This window comes from Carlito syrichta, unplaced genomic scaffold, assembly GCF_000164805.1.
Source record: "Carlito syrichta isolate Samal-C Ts95f unplaced genomic scaffold, Tarsius_syrichta-2.0.1 Scaffold309716, whole genome shotgun sequence".
Lineage (NCBI taxonomy): Eukaryota > Metazoa > Chordata > Mammalia > Primates > Tarsiidae > Carlito > Carlito syrichta.
Window position 1 is genome coordinate 164,006 of NW_007253812.1, and position 7,714 is coordinate 171,719.

A 7,714-nucleotide genomic window follows, 5' to 3' on the forward strand; every position below is an offset into this window, starting at 1 on the left:
GCGTGCCATCATTCCCAGCTAATTTTTTTTATTTATTTTAGGGAGGAGGTCTCACCATATTGCCCGGGTTGGTCTCATACTCCTGGGCTAAGGCAATCCTCTTGCCTCAGCCATCTAAAGTGCTAGGATTATAGACGTGAGCCACTTTGCCCAGTTTATTTACTATTCATTAAGTGGAACTAGATAATTATAAAGGTCTTCAACCCCAGCATCTTCATGCTGAGTAGACTGAAGAGGAAGAGGAGGGGTTGGTCTTGCTTTCTCAGGGGTGGCAAAGGCAGAAGAAAATCCAAATATAAGTGGACCTGTGCAGTTCAAACTCATGCTGTTTGAGAGTCAACTGTATTATTAAGCCTACTATACACATATAGGTAACAAGCTCAGATGAAGTGATTCAACCAAGTCAGAATTCAAACCCAGAGTTGAATTACAGAACAAGAAGTCATAACCACTATATTACCTCTCTCTATATATATATACCTCTACTACAAATTCCTTGGAACTGAAAGGAATTGTGTTCTTTCCATGAAATCTTAAGGACCCTAACCATTCTTCCCTGCAAATGCATTCATGACTTCAAGACTTTACTCACACCTTTCCCTTAATCTTCCTTTTCCCCCAAGACCTTTCCTGTCTGTGGTACAATGAAAACAAAATTTTCTTTTAAATCAGACCGACCTGGGTTGAAAGTCAACTCTATTCATTACCTACTACCAACTTTTTAAGTTGCTAAGCTTTGATCTCACCTGTTATAAATCCTATGTTATTACATGTAAAACAATATTTAATATAGTCACTTATATACATGTCTGGTTCTCCCGATAGACTATGGATTTTCACCTTTTTAAAAACTATAACTCACAGTAAGTATGTATTTTGCATTGTGACTCAGTTCTCTGCCTCTCTCACACACACACTCTTCATAGGTACATATGCCCATATACACAGATAACTGTAATAAAAGTTCCCTGAATAATACTTGCCCATATTACTTGTGAAACCCCTTGATATCTTCTATTTGAGTCCCTAAAAAAGTACTGGTCATGACTTTCACTGAAAAGATTTCATGATGCACAGATGGGCCAATGTTGAAAATTCTGAGCCAGATTGGATTATTTTACATCAGGGAACATATTTTATTTATATTTGTATTGATACTGGCAAGCACAGTGCCTGGCATGAAGCAGGTGTTTGGCAAATACTTGCTGGACTGGATATTCCTTGAAAGCAGAAATCTTGTCTTAGCTACCTTGTATCCACCTCATTTAGCATAGTTCTTTCCATGATATTTAGTAATAAAATGGCTAAAATTCAGGCCTATTACAGGCTTTAGAGATCAGACATTTGGATCAATATTTGACAAGCACCTACTATATGATAGCACATAGACGCTGAGTTCATGGCATCTTAACTACTTTAAAAGCAGTATGGAATTCTTGGAAGGGAACAATGAATGATGTTGCCCAGCTGAGAAATTAAAAAAAGAAACAAGACATTTGAAGGCCAAAATATCACATTTATTAAAAATAAAGGCTATGGCAGAAAACATATGAAGAAGAACAACAAAAAAAAAAAACCTGGAGTATTTTTTGGAGGATAGGCCCCTTGTAGTTCAGACTTTCCCTGCTAGGTATTATAGGAACCCACTGGCATCAGTGTACCAGCTAGTGTTATTGTGAGAGGCTGCTTTTGGCTTCAGTGAGGTTTTGTTTTGCTGCTGTTGTTGTTGTTTTTGACATTCAATGTTTTGGCCATTTCATGATGGGTGATTTATGAGCACACCTGCCCATACCATCCTGAGTTTTCAGCAGTTTTTGACCCCAAACTGCATGATCTCTGTACCTTACCCTCCCTATTCACCTGATCTCACCATGGGCAACTTTTGTTTGTTTCCCTGGATAAAAAATAAATCCTCAAAGGAAAATGTTTTGCCAATGTAGAAGAGGTGAAACCAAAAAAACAGCTGAAGCACTAAAAGGCATCAAAATTGATGAGTTCAAAAAATGTTTTGAGCAGTGGAAAAAGCGTCTCCATAGGTGTATTGCATCAAATGAAGAATACTTTAAAGGTGACTAAAGTTTAAACGTGTATGAATAACTACACAATTTTTAATAAATAAATTCTGTTTCTGGGTCCCCCCTCATATAATAATGTGCAAGTTAGCCAGGTCTGCTAATTAACCTTAAGTTGCAGTACTTAGGGTGGACCTCCCTATGCTGATGGTCTACGTGACTATATGGCAGCTCAGATTCAAGAGAATGTGGGAAAAGTGGACCCCAGCAAACCCAGTTTCTCCTAAATGCACTAATTAGGTAAGTTACTCTTCCCCTGACCAGGGAGAGAGGGAATAAAAGGGCACAGAGAGACCAGATGTATTATTACACCAATTGAGCTGCTTCCCTCATGGAAGTAAATAGCAGGGGAGAGGTAGTGCTCCCCTTAAGAAACAGGTGTGGGAAACAAGATATATAAACATATTTATTTGTTTTTGTATGTATGTGGTCTGCTATGATTTGAATGCTGATGTCCTCCCCAAATTCGTATGTTGGAACCTAACACCACAATGTTATAGTATAGAAGTGGGACCTCTCAGAAGTGATTAAGTCATGAGGGTTCCACTCTTATGAACGCAATTATAAAAAAGGCTAGTGTGCATGAATAGACACTTCTCAAAAGAAGATATATGGGCAGCCAACAGACACATGAAAAAGTGCTCAGCCTCACTCATCTTCAGAGAAATGCAAATCAAAACCACCCTGAGATATCACCTAACCCCAGTAAGAATGGTCATCATTAATAAAACAAACAGATGCTGGTGAGAATGTGGAGAAAAAGGAATACTTCTACACTGCTGGTAGGAATGTAAACTAGTGCAACCTCTTTGGAAGACAGTGTGGTGATTTCTGAAAGAACTAGATATTGACCTTCCATACGACCCAGGAATTCCCCTATTGGGAATATACCCGGAGGAACTCAAATCATTTACAAAAAAGACACCCGCACACGAATGTTTGTTGCAGCCCTATTCACAATAACAAAAACATGGAACCAACTATGTTGCCCATTGAAGTTGGACTGGATTAAAAAAATGTGATACATATACACAATGAAATATCATGCAGCCATAAAGAAGAACAAACATACGGACTTTGCAGCAACTTGGATGGATTTAGAGTTGATCATACTCAGCACTGTCACAGAAACAAAGAATAGAGTTTTCACTCATAAGCAGACCTTGAACAATTATTATAATACTATAAAAAAGGGATTGGCAGTAATGGGAAACTGTCAGGGGAGGGAGATGGGATTGGCCATTGAGGGCAACTGCTAGGGAAAGAGGACATACCTCGTCAACAAGGGTACCCGCATAATCAATGTATGTATACCTAACCCTGAATTATACCCAACATCTTTATAATTAAAAAAAAAAAAAAGAAGAAAGAGGCCAGTGTGAACTCCCTTGCCATTTTTACCTTGTAATGACACAGCAAGAGGCATATTTATGAAGCAGTGAGCCCTCACCAGATACTAAATCTGCAGTTGTCATCTTCTTTCTTTTTTTTCAGCTTATGAATGAGAACATATGGTACTCTGTTCTTTGTTTCTGTGACAGATCACTGAGTATGATCGTTTCTAAATCCACCCAAGTTGCTGTGAAATCCATGTTTGTCCTTCTTTATGGCTGCATAATATTCCATTGTGTATACATTTCACATTTTTTAAAATCCAGTCCAGCTTCAGTGGGCAGCATGGTTGGTTCCATGTTTTTGCTATTATGAATAGAGCTGCAACAAACATACGTGTGCAGGTATCTTTTTTGAAGAATGATTTGAGTTCCTCCAGGCATATTCCCAATAGGGTAATTGCTGGGTCATATGGAAGGTCAATTTCTAGTTCTTTCAGAAATTGCCACACTGTCTTCCAAAGAGGTTGCACTAGTTTGCATTCTCACCAACAGTGTAGAAGCATTCCTTTTTCTCCACATCCTTGCCAGCATCTATTGTTTGCCTTATTTTTATTTTTATTTTTTTTGAGTTGGAGTCTCACTCTGTCGCCCAGACTGGAGTGCAGTGGCCGCTCCTGGCCACCGCAACCTCGACCTGCTGGGCTCTGGCGATCCTTCCACCTCAGCCTTCCAAGTAGCTGGAACTACAGGCGTGCGCTACCACACCCGGCTGATTTTTGATTTATTGTAGAGATGAGGTCTCACCTGCCCAGGCAGGTCTCAAACCCGCAGGCTCAGACAATCCACTCACCTCAGCCTCCCAAAGGCGCGGGGGGTTACAGGCTGAGCCACCGAGCCCAGCTTGTTTGCTTTATTAATGATGACCATTCATACTGGGTTTAGGTGATATCTCAATGTGGTTTTGATTTGCATTTCTCTGATGAGTGAGGCTGAGCACTTTTTCATGTGTCTGTTCGCTACCCATATATCTTCTTTTGAGAAGTGTCTATTCATGTATTTTGCACACTTTTTAATGGGGCTGTTTGTTTTTTTCCTTTCGGCATGTTTGAGTTCCTTGTAGATCCTAGATGTTAGGCCTTTGTCAGATACACAGCTGGCAAATATTTTTTCCAATTCTGTGGGCTGTCTCCCTGCTCTCTTGATGATTTCTTTTGCTTTGCAGAAGCTTGTCGGTTTGATGAGGTCCCCCACTTTCTAACTTATTTCTTACGGTTGGGCACTTAGGGTTCTGATCAGGAATTGGTTGCCAATTCCAATTTCCATATCTCCTTCTGCAGGAGTCTTGATCTGGACTTCCCACTCTTCCGAACTGTAAGCAATAAAATTTTTCTTATTTATAAATTACCCTATCTAAGGTACTCAGTTACAGCAGCCTAAACTAAGACACATATGAACATATATGTATATATGAACTACTAAATAACAATTTAAAACAATCTAAGAGATATCACAAGATAGGCATATAATTAACGGCTACATTAACCACTATTTCTCCAATCTGACAGTTCATCAAAAGCTGAAGGATGGCAAAACATACAGTTCCTCTATAGTTTCCCCTTTCAGTATACCTGGCATGAAACCTGGGAATCTGTTTTTAAAGCTCTTTGGGTAGAAGATGTCAAACTCTGTAAAATATTTTAAGATGGTTTATTCTAAACCAAACTTGAGGACTTAGGCCTGGGAACACCCACCCATCCTCAGCAGGTCCTGAGAACATGTGTCCACAATAGTTAAATTGTGGTTTGGTTATACGCATTCTACGATGGCAGAAATTACAAAAAACCAAAAGCATCATCCCAGAGTTTTGGATTCAGTCTGCATTTCTAACAAGTTTCCAGGTGATGCTGATGCTGCCGGCTCAGAGACCATTCTTTGCAAACCACTGCTTTAGGACAATGGTTCTTACCATAAAAACACATTAGAATCACTAGAGAGCTTTTAAAAAGAAACACACTGGGAAAGAACCTGATTCATCTGTTATAGGGATGAGGCCTAGCCACTTGTAAATTTTAAATTTCCCTAAGTGATTTGAAATGTGCATCCAGGGATAAGAAACACAGTCAAGGTTTAGAGGAATGGCCAAGTTTGTTTACTTCTTGTGGCTTTTGCACTAGCTGCTTTTATTACCCGGTATGTTCTTCTTCTAGGTCTTTCCATGGATCCTTTTTGTAATTTAGGACTCAGATTAAATCAGGGAAGGCCTCAGACAGGCCTTCCCTGATTCCCTGCAATCTAAAATATTGCCCCTGTCTTTATCACGCCACCCAGTTCATTTTCATTACAGGAATTAGCAGTTCCTACGATTCCCCTATTTATGCTTATTGCTTTATCTTTCAACTGTGAAGTAAGCATACTGAGTACAAGCACCTCATCCGAAACTCCTGGCCCCAAGTACTCCTCCCAAGCTGCCCCAGAAGTGCTAAGAGTACAGGCCTAAGGCACTTCATTTTATTCAGTGCTGTATCCCCAGCACCTAGAACAATACCTGACACCTATAGGTGTTCAACATGTGAATAAAAGGGAGAAAAAAACCCTTTAAATACTTTTAGTTCTTCTGCTATTTTCTTTTTTTTTGAGTTGGAGTCTCAGTCTGTCACTAGACTGGAGCGCAGTGGCCACTCTCGGCCACTGCTGCCTCGACCTGCTGGACTCCGACGATCCTTCCGCCTCAGCCTTCCAAGTAGCTGGAACTACAGGCGCGCGTTACCACGCCTGGCTAATTTTTGATTTATTGTAGAGGTGAAGTCTCGCCAAGTTGCCCAGGTGGGTCTCGAACCCGCGGGCTCAGGCAATCCACTCACCTCAGCCTCCCAAAGGCGGGGGATTACAAGCTGAGCCACCGAGCCCGCCTCTTCTGCTATTTTCAACAGGATCTTACTAAAATGAGTTTTGTTGGCGCAATAGGATTGAACCATTCATAAAAAAAGCACAAATTGATCTTTTGTAAATATATCCTAACTGCACTGGGTTTATTCTCACAGAAACCCTATATTAAATCTGCAAAGTAATTATCCCTTAATATATTTTCATATTTTTCACAATGTTTCCTAGGGAAGGCAGCTCACACAGTAGGGCAGCTAGGTATGGCTAGGAAATATGTATTAAATCAAGGGATTGCTGCTTAGATTTTGTCTATGAAAACAGACAATTCTAGAAGAGTAGAAAGTTATTGCAGGCAGAAAGTCACAGGAAAATGTTAGGGCTCTGATTCCTTCTGTAAGAGGGACACATTATCCTCTCCTTTTGCGGGGGCACCTCTTTAACAAATGAATGCAATCTGGAGGAAGCGAGGAGTTTTAGTTTCAGGTGGAGATAGAGTACTTGAGATTATTAAAGTGTCTCGTTTCACAGAGGTTTGTTCACTGCGGCAAAATCTTCAAGCTGTCTGTTGCTTGACTTTAGGGAGACAACTGAGTCAAACCGCGGATGCCCTTAATCACTCGCGAGCCACTTCTGAAACACATTACCTATGAAAACATATGAAAACACAGAACATAACATCAGTTGCAGGGGGCGGGAACACAAGGGAGATTCCGAGTCCTGGCCCGTCTCTTTGGCAGGGACGTGAGTACTTCCTCAAAAAGTCCCAAGTATCCAACCTTCGCCCCCAGCCATAGAGCTGGGTTCACGAGCAACCAGTTTTTCAGGCAGCTGCCTCCCCTTTCCTCCCCCGGCGAACTTCGTCCAGGGCAGCTGGAAACAAAACGACTCTGTGTACGGAGTAATGCTTGAAATCTCACTGGCGCTTCAACAGGAGGGGCAGCCCACTCCGCAAGCTCAGGGAACACCAGCCCACGGTCAGTAGCCAGAAGCGGTGGCTAGAGAAAGACCAAAGGCAGGGGGGGCGAGAGGGAAAAGAAACCCAAGACCGCGGTGCATTCTGGGAGTTGTAGTCCCTTCGGGGCGGCGCCCTCCGGCCTCCACGGGCTCCGCACTCCATCTCCCAGCTGCCCTCGCGACGCGGAGGCGGCGAGCGGAGGGGGGCGCTCGGTGATGAGCTGCCACCGGGGGAGGGGGCCTGTGGCTAAGCAGCAGCTGCGGCTGCCGCCGGGAGACGCTGACGTCTGGCGTCCCTAGGGGCTCGGGGACCGTTGGGCTGGCGGCCACGAGGACCGTGTGGCCGCCGCGTGTCCCGTGCTCGCCCTCCTCCCTCCCCGCAGGCGCACGGCGTCTGCCATGGAAGCGCATCCGGCCGCCGCCGGGGTCTCCGGGCGCCGCGGCCCCGGCTCCCCCGAGCGATGAGGGGGT